At 51.4% G+C, this 21,169-nt stretch overlaps 1 protein-coding gene across 9 annotated transcripts in view; it reads right to left on the reverse strand.

Moving 5' to 3' along the window:
- TRERF1 (transcriptional regulating factor 1) overlaps positions 1-21,169 on the reverse strand; it is a 201,763-nt gene that overhangs the window by 44,442 nt on the left and 136,152 nt on the right. For all 9 annotated transcript variants that reach the window (XM_036025037.1, XM_036025035.1, XM_036025038.1 and 6 more), the window contains one exon: positions 17,041-17,155. The gene's annotated coding sequence lies outside the window, so the exon portion shown is untranslated. The remainder of the gene's footprint in view (positions 1-17,040; positions 17,156-21,169) is intronic.

The raw sequence follows: 21,169 nt of genomic DNA on the forward strand, positions 1-21,169 counted from the left end.
GCTGAGGGGCCCTCTCCGCTCCTCCTGAGGCCTGACCGTCATACGACCTGCTTCCATGCCCACCGCGCTCTAGATGCCCAGTCCTTCCAAGGCAGGGGCGGCGTCCTGCCCGCCTCGTGTTCCCAGTGACTAGGTCACAGCAGATGCTCAGTAAACACTCACTGAATGGGAATGAGGAGTCAGGCAAAAGAGACCCAGAGCAGGCACTTCACCCCCAGGCTTCCATGCTTTTGACACAGCCAAGACCTGGAATTTACTACTTTCTGTTGTGGGCAGCGCACAGAAGCGCACAGACCTCCAGCACAGAGGCTCTCTGCGCAGGGCCAGCGGCTAAGTATAAGCAGTTCCAGCTTTGCAGGATGCCCGGTCTCCGTCCTGACTGCGCTGGCAGCGGGAAAGCAGCCACACACAAAATATACATGAATGGGCGTGGCTGTGTTCCAGTGCAACTTCACTTGTGGACACAAAAATTTGACTTTTATATAATTTTCGCGTGTCAAGAAATATTGTTTCTTCTCTTGATTTTTCTTCATCCATTAAAAAAATGTAAAAACACTTCTTCGCTCACAGGCTGTACAAGCACAGGCATGGGGTAGACCTGTCTACAGCCAGCTCGCCGTCCCCTGTGCAGTGCATCGAACCAAGACCCCGCCCTCTCTCTGCACACCCAGGGGCGCCGGGAGACAGCACAGGCTGCTGCTAGAGAAGGAGACTGTCCAAGGGAACCACCCTTTGAACGAGAGAGAGAGAGAGAGAGAGAGAGAGAGAGGATGTTGACTTTGGTGGAGGTCTTGGCAGGACCTGTTTGCTTACAGTTCGTAAGGGGTAACACCCTGCTCCGGCCAGACCGCCACTGCTTGTCTGAGGAAGAAAAACAAAATGATTTCCCCTTTTTCAACACTGGGCCATCGTTCCGAGACTGTATACACAATTCCCCAAAGCACTCGGCTTAGATTTTAGTCCAGCCTTCCTCGCCGGTCTGTCAAAGGACCTGAACTTGGACTTCCCTGGGAGTCTTTTTACTCCAATTTTCTCTCCAACACCCAAGAGAAGGGGGAAGCCAAGGCACTTCTCCAAGACATGGATTCACGGTTCATGGTTTCTCATAGAGCAATGATGCTGTTCTAAGCGCTTTGTGATTAGTCTTCTGAATGAAGCCAGTGGGTATTTTATAACCCAGTGACCCAATTACCATGCTGGAGTTCTGCCAATGATTGCAATGGGCCTGAGGTCTTCCTCTGGGCAGAGACTGGCTTGGCTCTTGTTCCTCATGGCCCCAGGCTCCCTGTTTTGGGTTTCATGCCTATTCTCAGCTGGGGGGGGGAGGGGGGGCTTTCAAGGCTTCCTTTGGGCAGTAAGGGATATTTGTCTCTGCAACCTTCAGTCTCACCCTGTGGCATCAACTGCTCTGTCTAAGCCCTAGGGATCAGGAGAGACACTGACTCACAGTCAGTGAGAACCTGCAAAATGGGGGGTTTGGACTTTTCTTCCTGTGGACTGAAGAGTGGTGCAAGTCCCTGGTCCTCACTGTCACTGTGTTCTCCTCTGGCTGGCAGTAATTCTCTACCCAGGGATTAGCATCATCTTCCTGGGTAACTGCCACACGCTGCTCCTTCTCTCCCTCCCTAGCTGGCATGGAGGGTGTGGAAGGTGAAGGTGTGGGGAGAGAAGAGGGGGGACCATAGGAATCTTGGGTGGCTTCCTGGAGGAGGCAGCCATGGCCTGAGTAGGCCTTGTTGATATATTCCTGGATAGTTTTTCAACCTACCCTCTGGGGAGGGTAGGGAGATCGGGGACACAGGAACGGACTATGTAACCACGGTGAGCAGGGCACCAGAGAGCTGGAGATCGACTAGAGGTCTGCAGAGAGAAGGCAAGGCAGGGAGACACCTGAACAATTCACACGTGAGTCCCTGAGTGACCCAAGCCCTGGCTACTTCATAATCGCAAGTTTCTCCTAAGGAGGAGCTGGTAGGAGAATTTCAGGATCAACCTGCAACCATCCTGAAGACCTAATTTGTGCCAGATTTGACTGGGTCATGGCCTCTGTCCTCACAGTCCAGAGACCAGCATCTGTGCCCTCTCTTGTCTTTCACACAAACACACCGAGGACCTACTGTGCCAATATTCTGCCAGGGCAGACAGAGACCTGCAAGCCTGCACCTTTAAGCTCCCAGTCTGAGGGGCGGACGTGGGGCCTCCTAAAGATTCCAAGACATTTCACAAAGAAGAGGTAGAGGAGGGCCTCGAAGGGGGTTGAGGTCCCTCCAGCCAGGGACCAGCATGCACAGGGGGGAGACCTTTGCTGTCCAGGACTCTGGGAGGGTCTTGGCGGGGCCCCAGATAGAGGGGTCTAGGCCTGGGCCTGCAGGGAGGGTTCTCCATTCTTGTCCCCAAGGATTGGGACTCAGGCCTTATGAATCAGCCCTTGGGACTCTGGCCAAAGAAAGGATGCCGATCCCCGAAGCTGACCTGGGCTGGGCAGGGCAGGGCAAGGCAGGGCAGGGCCTGGCCAGGCTAGGCTGGGCTGAAGGAATGGGAGGTTTTCCTCCAGTTGCTCTGACAAAGCTCCGGGGAGTGTGTGTGTTGGGGGTGAAGACACAGGGGAAGGGGTGCTGGTTGGTGGGTAGATCTGGACTCCATGGCTCCACCCCAACATCAGATTGAATTATAAACAAGAAAACAGAAGCCAAGCACCCGAGAGCTGTGTTTCTATCACTCCAGCCCGCACCTGGTTGCTGAGCTGCCGAGAGGGCCTACACCCACTGGCTTCCACTGCAGGTGCACGAGGTGGGGAGTGGCCAGCACTGTCACGGGGACGCCCCAGACAGTAAGATTTAGTTCCCACATGGAGCAGCAGGTTTGGCTTGGTCTGTGGCCTTCAGAGACTTCCGACTGTGTAAAAATCAAAAGCCCCTGGACACCCAAGGCCCCAGAGACGGGGTGGGTGGCTCAGAGAAACCAATCCCCCTTCCTTCCGGAAAAAGCACACAGTTCACTGGGTCACAGTCTGTGATGCCGCCCTGTATGTGAAATAACTGTGCACTGGTCTTCTTGTGCTTGGGGTACCTTGGGGTATCTTTGGTCTCATGGGGCTCTCCTGCCTGTGCTTCAGACAGGAGGTACCCCAGGTTATGACGTCAGACCCCTGTAAAGAGCAGTGGTGACACAGGCCTCATCCTCGGGCAGTGCCGCAGACCCGAGCTTTTCACTTGGAAGATGAGGATGCTTAGATGAGCAACCCCCAAGGCCTCTGGCTCACAGCTCTGAGACTTTTGGGGTAATCTTGGGAGTCAAGAAACAGACCAGAGTCTGGGGCTGGAGGCCCTCCCAGCAGCACTTCTCTAAGGGCGTGACCTCTCTGAGGGCAGCCTTCCAATCAGATGGAGGAGCTCCTCCTCGTTCAAGGACCCTGAGGGACCTCACCCACCCCAGGAGTACTTGAGCAGGCTCCCAGGGCCCCCAGGAAGCTGCGGAGGGAGGGGAACAGGGAGTGGACAGACCAAGGGGGCCAGTGGGGAAGACATCCTGCAGGAGACAAGCCAGCGGAGCTGCTGTTGCGTCAGGAGGGCCTCGCTCCCGATCACGGCGTGCCAAGGCTAAGGAAAACTGCGTGCTTTAGTTTAGATGTGACTGAGAAGCCAAGCAGTTTAGAATGAAGGTGGAAGTGAACATTCCCTACAAGCTCGCTCACCTGATACCCCTACTGGCAGGAGCTCTGGGTGCGTGCAGTGGGAGGATCAAGGGGGGTGGCTTCCGCCCACCGAATGGTACTAAGAGGTCCTAGGAAAGCAAGAAAGCCCTAAGAAAGGGCAAGGGTATCTTGCCCTTTTATCTGGGTTTGTTCCCTCCTCTGCTGACCCTTTACAACCCCCCTAGGAAGCACCCAAACCTGGCTGGACTTGGTCCAGACACATACCCTGTTGGTCACCAGCCTCTATGATCTTGTTGTTCCAGTTGTTTTTGCCAAAACAGCTTCCCTTTGTTGCTATAAAGCCAGAAGGTTGAGGTGATGCACCCACCAGGGTCCCCTGCAGAGAGACTGTAAGGATCAAACCCTCGGGGAAAGCTTCACGGCCCACGAGTGTGCTCTTCTATTTGCTGGACACATTACTCCACCAGGCTGGTCACCTTGGGCACTGTATAGTCAACCAGCACGAGACTTGAAGTTCTACAGAAGAACAGTGTCTCAATACATCTGTTTTAATGCCTCTGCCACCCTTCCCCACCACGCCACGGCCAGTGTTTAAGCCGAAGCAGATTCAACTCCGTGTTTATGAAATGTATCAAACTAGTTTGTCAAATAACAACGCTGTGCGCATGGCTGAAGGGCAGGAACGGCAGGAGCCAATGCCCTTCTCAGGGAGCTGACGCAGTCCAGCGCCAAGTCCAGGACGCCAGCCTCAGAATGTCCCTGACACTGAGCAGGCGTCCTCCAGCCCTACATGCAGATGGAACCCAGAGGGGCAGTCTGCCGTTGGGGCGGGGGGCAGCAGGAAAGGCACCAGCACTCTGCTGAGGAGCTGGACTAAGATGCTGCTCAGCAAATGGGAAGGAAGAGAGATAATGATCACTCTTCCACGGGCGCTAACCTCAGGGCAGGCACGGCGCCAAGCCCTTCACAGTAACCACGGCAGGTGGGAACGTGCAAGCGTCACACCTTACTGCCTTGCCAACTTGTGATGAATAGTCTCAGATGTGTCCCCTTAGGAACCCCAATAGAATATATATATCCAGGAGTTCAGAATTCCTTTTCTAATAAGTTGGTTACAGCAGAGACTCATAACATATGACACATACAATTGGTTTATAAACAAATGTGTACACTGCAGTATTGTTTGAATAGCCAAAGGCTGAAAACATCCCAAATGTCTATCAATAAAAGATTGGTGGAAGAGAATCATGGAATAACCACACGATGGAATACTATACAGCTGTTAAAAAGAACACAGAAACTATGAGCTGGTATAGAAAGATTGCCAAGGTTAAAAAAGAATAGATAGACAGATAGATAGATAGAGTTGATTCTCATTATTCATGGTACTTATATTCTACTAAGTTGCCATGAACACTGAATTAACAAGCGCTGCATCCCTGCTTCTAAGGAAATACAAGGTTAGGTTCCTACACACCTCTGGTCATAACATTTTCTTTTTCTTTTTTAAGATTTTATTTATATATTTTTAGACAGAGGAGAAGGGAGGGAGAAAGAGAGAGTGAGAAACATCAGTGTGTGGTTGCCTCTCACATGCCCCCTCATTGGGGACCTGGCCTGAAACCCAGGCATGTGCCCCAACTGGGAATCGAACGAACTAGTGACCCTTTGGTTCACGGGCTGGTGCTCAATCCATTGAGCCACACCAGCCAGGGCTGGTTGTAACATTCTCATCACCAATCAATACATAATCTTCTTCATGTGTGTTTCTGTTTAAAGACACTTTATTTAATATACACTGCTGATTCATTAACACTGAACTCGTGGCCGACAGCACTGTACCTCCTGTCTGACCGAAGCTTATCTAACACACCTATTTTCTCTGCGAGGCTCATCACAGCCTTCCTGCCCTGAAACTCTATGCAGCACGTCAGCACTCTGCTTGAGGGACACTGGAAACAGCAAAATCATTATCAAAAAGCACAAAAATATGAAAACAAACAAACAAACAAACAAACCCTGGCACTAAACAGGCTGTGAGAAGGACACTTGCTTACAGAGTGGAAGCCGAAACAAGGCGGCGGGGTGGCAGCCTTGATCAGCCGGCTGGGTGTCAGGCGACTCCGATTTCCCTCTGCTCTGTGCGTGCCCACCAATGGCCAAGAAAGCGCCAGGGTATTGATTCTGAAGTTACAGATGAATTGCAGAGAGCAGGAGAATTTGCAAATACAGAATCCGTGAATAATGAGGATGGACTATATATTTATAGTTGTTTATTATGCATAAAGAAAATCTGGAAAGAACAAGAAACTAGTAATAGCTGTCTATGGGGAAGGGGTATCTCTGGGCTGAATGGGAAGAAGAATAGGAAGGAAACTTCATTTTATAGCTTTTAAAATTTTTCTAAATTACTAAACCATGGAAATTTACTGCTTCTTCAAAACAAACAAACAAACAAACAAACAAACAGCCCTAGTTGGTGTAGCTCAGTGGATTGAGTGCAGGCCTGAAAACCAAAGGGTTGTTGGTTCATTTCCTAGTCAGAGCACATGCCTGGGTTGCAGGCCGGGTCCCCAGCAGGGGGTGCTCAAAAGGCAACCACATACTGATGTTTCTCTCCTTCTCCACCTCTTCCCCTCTCTGAAAATAAAATAAGTGGTCCAGGCCCTTTCTTTGCTCACAGATCTGTGGAACAGAGTTCTGTACCTGTCTTTTATGCATAAAGCACACCATAATGCACAGTCTATAATTTTCCAGTTTCTGTGACAAGGAGCCGGAAGTCAGGATGCCGTGAGGGGAACGTGGGCACAGACTCCTCCCACTGGCTCAGGTTCTCTCTGCCTCAGAACCAGCCCTCAACAACTGCCCCGCTCACCCTGAACTTGGCAGCCATTCCCTCTTAGTGCCTTGCTTTTGCAAGTTCTTTCAGAGCATTCCGTTCACTTTATACAGAAATAGCATTTCTCTTTCTTTTTTGCATCCATAGGTCATCAGCTTACACAATAGTTACTGGACTTAGGGAGTTACAAGAGCAAGTACCAGGGGCATAAGCAGGTGCTGGTGGCGGGAGTCTGGGGCCTGCGGGGAGGTCAGCTGCCATCCTTAGGCAGAAGCTGGTTAGGAGAAGCTGGTGTGTGACTGAACTACAATCCGAGCATACCTCATTTGTCATCAGCACCGAGGCAAGGCCCTCCACCAGCAAAAAGATTACGATTTGCTGAAGGCTCAGATGATGGTTAGCATTTTTTAGCAATAAAGCATTTAAAAAATTATAGTATGTAAATTTTTTAGACATAATGCTATGGTACACTCCACAGACCACAGTATAGTATAAACATTGCTTTTCTATGCACCAGGAAACCAAAACATTCGTGTGACTCGCTTTACTGTGACGCTCACTTTACCACAGCAGTCTAGAACCAGACCCGCAGTGGGCCTGCGCACTACACAGCACACAGTGGGGATGGATGACGCCTTCCTGTGCCGTTCTTCCTGCGTTTCACATCTTAGCTGTGTCTGTGGGTCAGGCGCAGGCTCCCGGGAGGCAGCAAGCTGGGTTCCCTGAGGTGCTCAGGGCAGACCTGGGGTGGGGTGGGCCCTCAGCAAACAGTTTCTGAAGTGAGACAAACTTTTCTTCCCCAAAGGCCCTTGAAGTGGGATTTCTGACAAAGCTAACATTGAAACATCAAATTTTAGGAGAAGGATGAGGAAAGGCAGGACTGTAATGTGTCCTTACATGCCCTGGTAGCCCCCAGTGGAACTATTTGGAATATAAATCCCTAGCCTGAGTCTCCAGCTGCTCTCGGCTGATGCAAATCCTCCAAGAGTTCACAGGGACCACGTGGCTTCCTCTGCTTGGAAAAGAGGGAAGAGGCCAAAGTCCATGCATGACCTGAACCCAAAAGGCCTTTGTCTCAGCAAATGACCCCGACCCTGACAGAGAGCATGGAGGCTGCGGGCATTTGCCCCTGCCCCCAGACAACCTTTCATCCGTCCACTGCGGTTCTCTTCTCTCTTTGCTCATCTTAACTACAGGAGGAGCCCGACTCAGAAACCTGGGACCCCAAGAGCCGCCTCTTCCCATAGGTTCTCAGTTCCTGTTGGCCTCTCCTCCTCAGCACTTCCCTGACCGTCTTCTCTCGTCCCCGCTGCCTCATGCATGGTACAGGCTCTTCACAGGCAGCCTTGATGCCTCCAGCCTGCCCACCCCTCCGCTTAGAGCCACCAGAGCTCCCTCTGCTACAGAAGCAGCATCCAAACGACTTAGCCTGGCTTACGAGGCCCCTCAGGAGATGGCCTCTCAGGAGGTTCCCGACCATTCACCCGACCACCCACCCACACGCACACTGAGATCCTGCCCTGTGGAGCTACGGTTTCCAGAATGCTGATCTCTGTGCCCGACATCTCTCTCTCCCATTCTCCACCTTCTCAGTCTGCAAGTCCTGTTCAAACTCAGATCTTTCACAAAGCTTTCCCTGACTCTCAGCCATGCACCATAACAAAATACTTGTGTGTCCACTCCGTACCAGGCGCGGTGGATGTAATAGGGGCGGGGACGTGACATGATGTCAGCCTGCAGGCTGAGCTGCAGGGACATGGGCGGATGCAACTCCATGACCACAGTGAGGGGCCATCATCAAGGCCGTGGCTGCAACCGAAAGGTCAGGGGGGAGTCATCTGAGGAAGCAAGGTGACGAGAAGGACGAAGCAGGGAGTCAGGGTGGAAAGCTGCACTCCCAGGTCAAGGCCCTGTGGCAGGGGGCATATGGCGGACACCAGGAACTAAAAGGAGGCTGGAGGTGGGAACAAGAGCCAGGGAGCATGGTGAAGGGGTGGGGCCGGGCCACCCAAGGTTCCTGAGGGTAAGGAGTTTTATGCTTATCCTACGATCAATGAGGAACCATGCAAGTGTTCTGAGCAGAGTGTGTGCGTGTCCATGCGTTTGCACAAGTACGTGTGACTGATCGGACTTCCATTTTGAAGAGGCTGCAGGGCAGCCCAGGGTCAGTACTTCTGTAAAGGGCCCAAGAGCACACATTCTAGGCTTCACAGCTGAGAGACAAGGTAGAGGCCATGCTGCAGACACTTACATAATTAAAAGAAAAAACAATCTTCTATAATAGTTTTGAGATAACTCATAATATAATAATAATTGAGTATAATTTTTTGTAATACAGATCTACTAACGAGGATGGAAATATTTTTTTGGAGGGATTTTTTTTTTGCCTCATTGGTGTTCAAAGTCAGTGTTGCCATATTGTCAACTGTGCACACACCAAACCGTTTCTAGCCCATGGGCCGTACACAACCCGGCAGCAGCTGGGTTCGGTCCGGGGAGCACAGTCTGTGAAGCCTGGTGTTGACGATGACCGGAGGAGAGTGAGCAAGGACACAGGAGCCTTAGCTTTTTGCTGCGGTGCAGGCCGGGCAGCTTGGATGAGGGTGGCAACGGAGGGACGTTTCAAGGCGACTGTGACAGAACAGAACTTAGTGATGGAACGGGCACCGGGGTGCAGGAGCAGGGAGTCAAGATGACGCTGCCCTGATGTCCGGTCTGCACCAGTGGGAGGGAGCTCTGGGGATGCTCAGTTTTGCTCTGAGACCTACAACGGGAGCTGTCCCTGAGGCAGCTGGGTGAGGGCTCCAAGGCTCAGAAAGGTTGTGAGCCCCTGACAACAGGGAGTAAAGAGTAAGTACATGGAGGCAGAGACATGAGGAAAAAGACCCAGAGAGCAAGTGAGAATGGGCCCAGGACTCAGCCTGGGTGTCTCTGTTACACCACCCAGCACGCTGTTAACTGGTTGATTCGCCTCCACCATCAGACTGGGGCCTCTCCTGAGAAGGGCAGCAGCAACCCTGTCTTGGGGGCTGGCATAAACGGGGCACCCACTGGGTGCTGAGGACACAAGAGAGGAAGGAGAAGGTCCCCTCACTCCCCAGTGGAAGCTGACTTCCCCACTTCTGCTCCAAAGGGCTGACCATCTCCCCCTGCTGAGCTTCCACAGGAGCTGCTTTTGATAAGGGTCCCTGGACCCTCCCAGTCACTTCAAATTATCCAGGTGTGTGCGGGCGCACACGCGTTCACATGCAAATCTCCTCCCCACCAACTGTGGAACGTGATTGTGATGATGCTGTATTGACAACAAACCCATCAGCTGTCAGTTCAACATGTCTAAATATTATGTTCTGTCACCCAGAACATCATTTTTAATTAAAAAAAAAAAATTAAGTGGCAATCCTACTCCCAGCAAGGAGGGGAGAAAGGAATGGCTATGAGTTAAAGAAAATCAATTCCTTCCTCTTTCCTTCCTTTCTCTTTGCTTTTCTGAACAGAAGAGTAAAAAGCTAATAGTTCCTTCTGTTTGAGCCGCTGTGGGACCAGGAGGTCAACCCTGAGAGACAGTGTGATCTGCCCTCAGCAGGCCAGCCCCCGCCCCCCCCGCCACAGCCAGGGGTCCTCTGGTCCCATGTGGAGTCTCTGATAAGGCTACTGAGGAGTTCGTGGGAGGCTGCGCCTGTCCTCACGGCCAACAGGAACATTCTGGAAAGCAATGTACAAAGCAGACATACACTATTTTATTTTGTCCCCACTACAAATGGGTGAGGTCAGAATTGTTTTCTCTATTTGAAAGATGAGGAAATTCACATGCAGGGGATGATCTGTGACCCCAAGGCCACAGAATCAGTGGCAAGGGCTAGGCCCCCATCCCTCTGATGGCAAGATGAAGCTTCCTCTGATATTCTGCAGGGGCCCAGGTATACCCACTGCAGATCCGATTAGCATGAAGCTACTTCCCCTTGTTGGACCCTCCCAGCTCCATCCTTGACTTCTGAGGGGTGGAAGACCGCTAGTTTATACCACAGTACAGACAAGCCCTGGGAATCTGGCCATCAGTTCCTAGCAACCTTCCACCCTCCAGCATATAGCCATGAACTTGGAAGTATGAAGAAAAAAAAAAACCTGGTGTATTTTGTACCAAGAAAACTTTCTGGGTTTCAAGGACTAAGCTCCAGCTATCGGGTAAATGGTTTCTTTTACTCATCAGGAATTTTCAGTGGAGAGAAACAGAGGGGCTGTGGGGCAGGCATTTTCCTCACAGAAGTACCAAGATCACTGGTTCTGGAGTCAGAAGACCAGGGTTCAAATCCCATTCTCCCACTGGCAAAGTGAGGACCCAGCAGGCTGATCTAATCTTTTTCTTTTTGTTTTGAGCCTCAGTTTTGACACCTGTAAAAGAGGAATCACACTATCCACTGGTCCAGGTGTTTTGAAAAGGTTAAACATGAGAATGCAGGGGACTGTGTGGCACCCAGTGAGGATGCACAGAGCTCACTGCCCTGGGTGGGGCGTCTGTTGTTTTGTTTGACTCGGTACAGAGCAGATCAGGCTCCATGACTCAGCTGTGATCGAATCAGTTTGGTTATTTGTTTCCTGGGCAACCTCCAGCCCTCCCTTTGTTTCAATGAGCAGAATGGTGTTTGGGGGCAGGAACTGGCAGAAGCGGACCCAGGAAGGAAGAGAGAAAATCTGTCCGCTGGAAAAACCTCAGCAGTCTGGCCCTTTGGGGTAGGGACCAACAACCGTCCTAGCCCTGACACCCTCTGAGAGCACAGCTGCATCAGGGCACAGGCACTTGTATCCACCGTGAAGATGCAGAAACGTCATGGAAAGGCCACAGGGCACTTAGTGTGTTGTCCACTGGGCAGAGGAATCGACCCAGGAGTGCAGATTGTAGATGCTCACGTGGCTTGCTCATTGTCGGAGGGAGTTTCTGGGGCAGGTCAGCCTCTGCAAGAGAGGCCCAGGGTTCTCCAGGGGTCAGTGCGAGTCGGGAGCTGCCTACAAGGATCTCTGGGTGTGCCCGGGCCAGGCCGAGTCGTCCAGCGTGGCACCGGTAATGGAGAAGGCCTTCTGCTCTCTGGGCCTAGTGTCAAGCAGGCCAAGACTCCAGGAGAGGAAAAGAGAAGTCACTGTTCAGTGGCCATCTAAAGCTTAAGAATATTTGTGGTTATTGTTAAAGAAAAAGTTTAAAGGGGGGGGGCAGTTGTCCGTCGAGTCATTACATTCCCTCCATGACACCAGATAAGGAGACAGTCTACTTCCTTTCCTGTTTCGAGGGGGCCCCCAGCTCTCAGATTCCAGGAAACTGGCGGTAACTCTGTCCATATCTGCCTCTCTGTCTGCTTAAAAAACGGCCTCCTTTAAGGGACGTGGGGCACCCTGTCTCGGTGGCCTGCATCTGCTGCCTGATCTGACAGGCAAATGAGAGCCTTCTTGGTGGGAGCTCCTAACTCCCTCAGAGCTCATGCCAGCCTCGCAGACGTTAGAGAAGAAAAAATGAGGTCAACATAGCCCTTCACATTTTGGGGACACTCTCACACCCATTATTTTTCCGTGAGGCAGACCCAGCAGGAGGCTGTATTCCCGTTTGAGCTGCGTTACAGAAGCTCCAAGGGAGAAAGGGATTTATTTACGAAAGCTCGTACGAGCTGCTCAAGAAGCAAACCTGAAGGAGAAGACAGCCGGACGCCTCTGGTTCCAGGCCAAAGAGCCCCCAGAAACCACAAAACCACTGCCACTAAAATGAGACCAGAGCCTCCACGCGGCTTACGTATTCTCCAAAAAACACAAGCAAGAAGACACCGTGGAAGTGCAAAGAAACAAACTCCTATTTATATTATTCTTCGATAAAAATGTCACAGACTTCTCTGAATAGCTCTTGTTTTATCCTCCTCGTTCCCTCCTCTCTTGGTCTCTGGAACCGAACCAAGTCTCCCCCGTCCTCTTCACTGTGTGCACACAGATTATCTCCCTCTTCATGGGACACTCACAGGAAATTTAAACATTCTCAGATGGGGTTCTTGTAAGCCCACTTCCCCTGCCCTCCACCCCACCCCCACCCCGTTGCTGTGTATTCAGGAAATGCAAACCCAATATAGAGATAACCCGGACCAAACAGAAAAGGAGACCAGCCCTGTGACCTTGATGGGCAAATGACTTCCCCTCCCTACACCTCACACTCAGCTTCTGCAGCACAAGGAGCTTGGACCTGGTGGGCTGCAAGGAGGTCCCTCTGCCTCTGACCCGGGAAGGCCAGCGGGATGAACCTTCCCAGACCCTACCTGTCTCAGGGACAGCCAACAATCCTGACACAGGAGACTGAGGCAGCAGGGTTTTCTGCCTCTGCCACCCGACCCCTGAGGACCCCAGCCTCGTGTGGGGAAAGAGTGCCGAGAGTCAGGAGATCAGGATTTTGGTCCCAGTTCTGCCATCTTTTGGAAAAAGATGGGACATCAGTGGAAGAGCCCATCAGAGCACCCTTCAGCTCCAGCTATGGTATTTTCATGAAAAAAAAAAAAAGAATAATGTATACAATTAGGATAATAACTCAAAAATATTTTTTAGAAGGGAAACTGCCCAACAGTGAGAAAACGCTGATGGTCAAGCAGCATGTAAAGACTCGGTTTATAATGTACTCCACTGGCTTTCACGTGGCGGAGCGTGCACCTGAGGCCTCTGCCTGGGAGCCTCCTGTTCCCACGCCCACTGCAACCCTGGCCCCTGAACTCCCCAGACAGCGCCTGACACGCAGCTTCCCAGTTCCTGGCTCTGGAAATGCTCTCCACGTCTGCGTCTTGGGCAGCCTCTTGTCTCCCTTTGCAGGGCTCAGCCAACAAAGAGGACTCGACCTGGGCACCAGCAGAGTTGAGTTCCTCACGGGCAAGGCCAGTTGGACGGTGCAAGTAATCGATTTGGCTGACAGCTCTGAGGAACTAAGATGGAGGAGGGACAGGAAGCATGAATCATAGCTGGGAGAGAGGTTGTTAATAGACTATGAGGTTTGCAGGCGGGGGTGGGCCTGGCCCCTCAGCTGGGTCCAGAAGATCCAAGACGTTGTCTTGGGACTTGTGGAGAAGGAAGAAGCCTCTCCCTAATTCCAGCCATATCAACACTCAGGCTCTAGGAACCTCCACCCTTCTAGATATCTGAGCAGCTCTTGGAAAAAGAAGGCAAGCAGTGGACTCCAAATAATTTTTTGGTACTCACAGACTGAATTTTTAAAGAAAGTTGCCAAGTTGGTTGGATTATTGTCTCGTACAATAATCCAAAAGGCTGCAGGTTTGGTTCCCACACACCTAGGTTGTGGGTCAGTCTCCATTTGGGGTGCATATAGGAGGCAACCTGATCGACATTTCTCTCTTACATGGATGTCTCTTTCTCTCCTTCTCCCTCTCTCCTTTCCTCTCTCTCTAAAATCAATAAACATATCCTCGGGTGAGGAATAAAAAGAGAGAGAGAGAAGGAAAGAGAGAGGAAGGGAGCGCAGAAAGTTGCCAGTCCCTGTTTTACAGAAGCCGGTGGGTGGCCTGGAACGAACTGAAGCATTTGTGAGAAGTCAAACGCAAATCCATTCAAGACCACCATGTTCACGGGCCATGGGTGGTCCAGAGCACTTGGGAACCCTGGTGAAACACAGTCGAGCAGTAACTGCAGGCCTTCTCAGGGCTGTTGATAGGCTAATGGAGGTGGCTGTCCCAGGGGACCCTGTAAGTCACTGGAAGCCTCCCAGTGAGTCTCACCGGCTCAATCGAAGGCCCGCCCGTCTCCACACCTCAGTGCACACCATTTCTACACCCAGAAGGTGCCAGGTTCCTTTTCAGGCTCCTCACCCTGTCTGCCCCATAGGACTGGCTCTAATGACCTCCTCCAGCCCTCCCTGACCATTGGAGGGTATGGTGCTGTCCCCCTTGGAAGCCTACTCTGAGTACCCGACATGAAATCTTATGAAGATGGTTTATTCTTTGTGCATTTTTGGGTCATAAAGTCTTTTTAAATTAATAGAGTTTATTTTTTAGAGCAGTTTTAGGGTCACGGCAACTCTGAGTTTTTTTTATAGCACTTACCCACTGTACACAGCCAGAGTGCTACAAATAGCAGGTGCTGAAAAAAGTGGTTGCCTGATAGATATCAAATCAGGAAGTGATGCAAATCTGAGAGTGACATAAAGCCACTTACTAGAAGGGAGTGTGTGAAACAAAGTGTCACATCAGCTGTAAGAGTGAAAGTAAAATGGACAGTGAAGACCACCCCTCCCTCCCCTGCTAGACACGCTTTCAGCAGAGGCTGTGCCCTCCCTCGGCCTGGAGGCTCCACCAGGGAGATTCCCCAAGTGAGCGGTGTTGCGAGGCACTGGCCCCCTCGTGACTCCACGGCAGAGGCTTCCGAGGGAGGCCGAGGTGCCGGGGCACCCCACTTCTGGAGCCCGTGAGAACTGTGGCCAGGCCAACGCGCTCTGCTTCCCCTCACACTATTTTTAAGAAGGTCCTGTTTGAAGAACCTAACAGTGGGCCACTAGACTGCTGCCTCCATTTCATCACATTTCATAAACCAGGTCATCAAGTCAACATAAAAGCATCCCTGAACAAGGGCATGTGCCTTGCAGGGGTCTGTTCTCAGTCACAATAACACTGACCGGCACGGACTGAGCGCCTCCAGTGCTCCAAGCTCATGGTACGAGCTTCACGTACCTGGGCCTCATGTGGCCCTTGAATAGCTCCGGCTGTTGTCCCCACGTAACGGATGAAGAAACTGAAGCTCAGAGAGACTGAGCTAGTGAGTTCAAATTCAGCTCTTGGTCCCTGACCAGGGTCCCGATGTCTCATCACGATGCGGGAAGGACTGGGTGGGGGAGGGGCACAGAGGGGAAGAGGAAGAAGAAGGAGTCTTGTGAGGACAAGAAGAAGCTAGGATGTCTGCAGGAGGCACGCAGGGGGCCGGCGGGGGTCCAGGAGGCCTGTGCGGAGCGGGAGTGAGGCGGGAGAGTGCTGGTGACCGCCAGAGGAATGGGCCACAAAGCATGCAGAAGCCATTTCCTCTCTCAAGGAAGATAAACAATAGATTCATAAACAAATTTTACAAAGCTGTCCAACTATTTAAAGCGTTCTGGTAGGAACTCATATCCGTTGTGAACATAAGGCTAGTCCGCCCCCTAAACTGGTCAACAGCTACTCCGGGGGAAGGGAAGGTGGGCAAAGGGGGTAGGAAAGGGACTCACTCCTCCCTGGCCTGTCGCCTGCAGGCCCTGTGACGGTAGGCGGTCATGTGTCCTCTGCGAGCCTCGGTTCGCTCTTCCGAGTGAACGTGAGTAGTCATGCCCGCCCCACAGGGCCACGGCAGAGAAAACAGGAGGCACACGTTCCGGCCGCATACGTACTTTTCTGGGCCTTCCCAATTGAAGCAACTAAGATGTGGGATAGAACTTAAAATATAGAAACGCACACACATTACTGAGCTGATACAAATGGGAGGATTCTTCAAAGACCAAAATCAAGCCAAAAGCAGGACCCTTGGGAGGTGGCCTAGCAGCAACCCTGGCTTTTGCCCTGAGGGTCCCTGCTGAACCCTAGATATTCTGCTTCCCGTGGGAGGTTCACAGGGTTCCGGAAACACGAGAAAAAGCCTACTCCCTCCATGATGCTGGGACTCCAAAAGGAAGGTCGAGTCATGATAGCCACCTTCAAATCCGAGAGTCATGTGGAAGAGCCTTTGAAAGCCAGTCTTTGTGGTGCTACACGGCAGAGCAGAGGACAGAAATGACCGAGAAAGAACTCGTCCAGTGTTAGGAAGAATTTTCTAACAACTCACTGTTCAGCATTGGCTGCGAGTTGGCCTGGCTGGTCCTCTAAGGCCCCTTACCACCCCATGGGGGACAGCAGTTTCTGTCAGAGTGTCCTAGGAGTCCCAGACCACAGACAGACCATCCTTCCAACGCCATCCCCTCCCAGGGATTCCTTCACCCGGAATTCCCCGGGTCCGCAGCCCCTGAAAGACCTGCTGGAGATCCCAGGTGAGGCAATGGGAGAGGAACAACAGGAGCTTCAGTCCCCGGAAACTCAATTCAGGGTCCTACCTGCTCTACCATCGACCTCTCCTGTTACCAAAACGAGCACGTTTTGTTCGCCCCTTTAGGCTGACATCCCCTTCTTTCCTTCCTCCCTCCCCCCTTCCTTCCTTTTTTCTTCAAGATTTTTATTTATTTATTTTTAGAGGGGAAGGGAGGGAGAACGAGAGAGGAAGAGAAACATCAACGTGCGAGAGAAACATGAATCAACTGCCTCCAGCGTGCCCCCAACCGGGGGACCTGGTCCAAAACCCAGGGATGTGCCCTGTCCAGGGATCGAATCAGCGTCCTTTCAGTGTGCAGGACACGCTCAACCACTGAGCCACACCGGTCAGGGCTGCTAAGTCTGCCCCTGTCCCAGGAAACTCCATTTTTCCAGCAAAAAAAAAAAAAAATTCCATTTTTGTAAGGGATTACAAAAGCATATAGAATAAGTTAAAATGCACATTCCTAAACCTTCCAGGGGAAGGAAAGCAAGCTCACCTTGACCTCCGCAGCGGATGGTTGAGTTGGGGGCCTGGCTCTGGGGGCTTCTCCTGTGGCCGGCCGGTCATGCTGCTCTCATGCTGCTGGGCAGGTGGGAAAAGGAGACCTGGATCTGTGGGAAAAAAGAAAGGTCACCTCTTCATCATTTCCTCCTAGTTTTCCATCACCAGCCTGCAAGAGGACACTATCCAGAAGCCCTGGGAGCTCCCGAGGCTGCCTCACCCACTCCCGTGTCCTGGGGAGCAGGCCGGCCTGCGTGGACAAACATTCCCCACACCCTCCACTGTGCCAGGCAGGGCTCTAAGGAACAAGGCTACAAAGGCGAACTAGATGTGGTCTCTGGTCTGGAGAAAGTCGTGTGTGCGTGTGTGCGTGTGTGTGTGTGTGTGTGTGTGTGAGAGAGAGAGAGAGAGAGAGAGAGAGAGAGCTGTTCCATTGCAATATAATGTGGTAAGTGCTGTGAGTTCCCCAAATTCATTCAACAGCCTACCTGCCCCCCAGGTGAGCAGAGGCAGTTACAGGTGCTACAGCACAGGGCTTCTGCAACGGCCACATTTGTGATGAAGGACCAGTTGTCTTTAATTCCCAATCCATCACAAATGAATACTTTTATAAAATATAAAACGAAAAAGAACCACTAGGAAAATAAAATGAAAAAGCACTCGTACAAAGGATAAACCTACTTTTTAATTACTTGATTCCACTGAGGACTCTGTCATAGCGATATGCAAGTCTCAAGGTCTCAGTCTCAAGTCCTGCCCTCACACTGCAACCAGACACGTCTGCAGCCCCGCCCCACCCCATGGACCCCAGTGCAGTGGCATCGCTACAGGGAAAGGTGATCTCCTGGTTCAGAGAGGGTGGCCGGAAATAAAAACAACATCACTTTTACCCTCTGGACTACTGGACTACCATTCAGAGAGCTCAGCGGCTCTCTTTCCAGGAGGAGAGCCATGGCGGGGGCTTTGGGAAAGTGTGTCTTCAGGGTGACTGGACAGAGGCTCCCAAGGGCAGGAGGCTCACGGAACCTGGTCCCAGTTGGGCCCGGAGCCCTGTCCTGCTCCATCCCGGACTCCTGATCCTACCTGTGACAACCCAGCCCTGAACAGGAGTTCATCTATTAGAACAAAGCGTCATCTATTAAAATGGATGGGGACGTTTCTGAAAATAAATCATTTCTAAAACATCAAGAGGGCTGCTGGTGTTCATTCCTACTATTTAATGCTATACAAATGATTTTTTTTTAAATTGAGAAATCCTTTGTCTGTGACAGCCAGCTCAAAAAAAAAAAAAAAAAAAAACCTTTAAGTGCTTATTGCCTTAATACTTGGGGGAGAGATTACAAGTCATTTTCACCCATTTGAATGTTTAAGAGAAAGTGCTCATTCCTCTAAACTCTCAGCTTTTAAGTAGTTCTTATTTTAAACTTTACAAGAAAATAACTCTGCACAAGAAAATTCTTTTCAAAGTCCTTAAAAAAATGCAAACACACACACACACTCTCGTTCCCTGCTTCAGATGCTAAGTCATCTGCAATGCTCATGAAATTCTAGCGATAAGCACAGCATAAACATTCATTCCTGCAGCAATGGAATGTTTTTGAAGCCAGGTCTGTGATGTTACAAAGATTGTATGTCATTATCTCTGAATGTTGGCGAGGGGAAGGTTATGGAAACAACTGTTTACGTACAAATAAATCAATGGAGTAAATGGCAACCTGAATAGCAGGCCGTGGCGTGGGGTGGGAAGCAGGAACGTAGTTCCCTCAGCTTCCACGAACAGATGTGCTGCCCTCATTCTCACTGTGGGGAAGTACCTCTCCAAGGTCCCCTGCAGCAGCGTTTAAGTCCTTGGAACTAGTCTCAAGGGCAAGCATTAAGCTTAGACAACCACTCGGTTACCTTTTAGTGACTATTGTATGTCAGGGGCTGGGCTAGACCTTAGGGTTCTCAAGGTGGGTTCTTCTTCAAAAAGTCCCAAGAGAGTATAAAAAACAGGTCATTACATTTCCCCACCCCTGCTAAGAGCCTATTGGCTGGAGTTCAGGGAAAGGAAAGGAAGATAACTAGCTCAATCCACCAATCCAAGCAACCATTCGTCCATCCAATGTTGACTGGGTGCCTAGTAAGTACCAGGCAAGTGCAAGGTGCTGGGCATATAGTAGTCAAGGGCAACGTGGCCCCTGCCTTCAAGGAGCTTGTAGTCTAATGGGGGAAACCAAGCAACAGATTAAAAATAACTATAATCATTACACACTTTAAGAAAAAGTATGGCCACTGTCATAACAGCATACAACAGAAGGTATGGAAACGGGTCAGTAGTCTTTCCTAAAGAATCAGTCTTTAATCTGAGCCCCAAATAGTGAAGGAAAATAGGAAGGGCAGTAGAGGAAAGACAGAGAAGGAGTTGCCAGTACAATGAATAACCGGAGCAAAGGTCCCCAGGCGAGAAGCATGGCCTGCCCCAGCTCCCAAAGGAAGCTCTGATAAGATCACATAGGTCTTGACCTTCCACCACGCTGCCATCACTGTCGTATTCAGGGCGAGCATTAACAAGGTACAGGCTTTTCCAAAAAGTGCCTGAGACTGTACATCCTAGGCTGGCACGAGACATCAAAATAGGGGCCTCTTTGCCCTCCTCCCCACTTTATAACAAGCTTTGGGATTCATCTATGTTCTCTTCAGCGGGAGTAACTTGGCGAAGTCCACTTTGGCCAGTGGTAAAAATAGGCTGGCCAGTGCTGATGTAAGACTGACAGCGGGAATGGGTCTGGGGAAGTGGACAAGTATTCTGTTACAATTATTGTTGGAGAAGCCGCACGGTGGGGGTTACTTGACAGAGGTCATACAATTTACAATGCACAGAATGGGAGCTTTGGGGCCAAGCAGACCTGGGTTCAAACATGGCCCCGCCCCTCACTGGCCATTCTTGTTAGCAGAGCCTTCCCTGCCGTGGTCCCGGGGAGCCGGCAAGCTCGCAAGGCCCACACGAGTGCACTGCCTGGTTCCCGACAGGCCTTGGGTAAGTGGCCGCACCACTCTCACCTCACAGCAGTGAGTGGGGACGGCTGTGCCCCTCTCTTGATGTGAACATCCATGGGAACCCCTGAAGTGATGTCCTAGCCAGTACCGGGGCTGCAGGGCAGCTTTGCAAGGGCACAGGGGTCAGCCATTGCTGACCAAGGGGCCTGAAGCCTCGCTATTTCTTGGTGTGTGCCCTCAAGGGTCCCCAGCCTGTGTGCTGAGGGTTCCCAGCTGGAAGTCCCGCTCTGTAGCAAGGCTGTCCCTGAGTCACACTTCATAGTCCTCAGGTTCAACCTTCCTGGAGGAATCCAGATGTCACCCCCAGGGACTTACGGACAGGTCCCCCAGCACAGCTGGGTCCCAGTGCTAGCTCCACCATGAATGACTGAGGTTCCCTTGGACAAAGAGCCACGCCCCCAGCGGTAGAGGAGGCGGAACAGCTGTGCCACCCTGAAGGCTTCATACAGGTCACACGTGCAGTACTGGGATTTCGAACGGTTACAACTCGGGCACGGGAGGCATCTGCTTCTCTCACCACCGTGTCCCCCGGGCCAGCAGAGCAGTTCTCAGCCCTGACCACACAGAGAAGGAACAATCCTCGAGTCACTGCTGGGAGCACCATTGTACGAGTGAGGAAACTGAGGCCCGCTGACGTGTCCAAGACCATAAACCCGAGTGGTGGAGCCAGAACGTGAAGCCCAGAAGACTTACGAGACGGATGTCTTACTTGTCTCTCTCCCAGGGGACCCGTGAGGACACAGCCCTGGAAGGCTGTGCACCCTTCCAAGCACCTACAGCCGGCACGCGACCAGGGAAGGACACTGCCTGGGCCTCAGTTTCCCTTCTGCACATGAGCGGTGACCAATGCTGCCTTACATACCAATTGTTGTTAGAGCTTAGGGGGAATGGAGATTTAAGGGTCTTGGGGAAGGAAAAAAATAGTATACAGAAAGGAACACTTTAAATGGCTGCAGAGAGGCACAAGGCAAAGAGGAAGGGCTTTACCCAGCCACAGGGCAGCTGAAATGAAAAGAACAGCTCACAGGTCACCAGGCCAGGGGAAGGGGACAGCCAGGGGAGGGAGGGGCCACCGGATGTAAACT

Source organism: Phyllostomus discolor, chromosome 4, assembly GCF_004126475.2.
Source record: "Phyllostomus discolor isolate MPI-MPIP mPhyDis1 chromosome 4, mPhyDis1.pri.v3, whole genome shotgun sequence".
Taxonomy (NCBI): Eukaryota; Metazoa; Chordata; class Mammalia; order Chiroptera; family Phyllostomidae; genus Phyllostomus; species Phyllostomus discolor.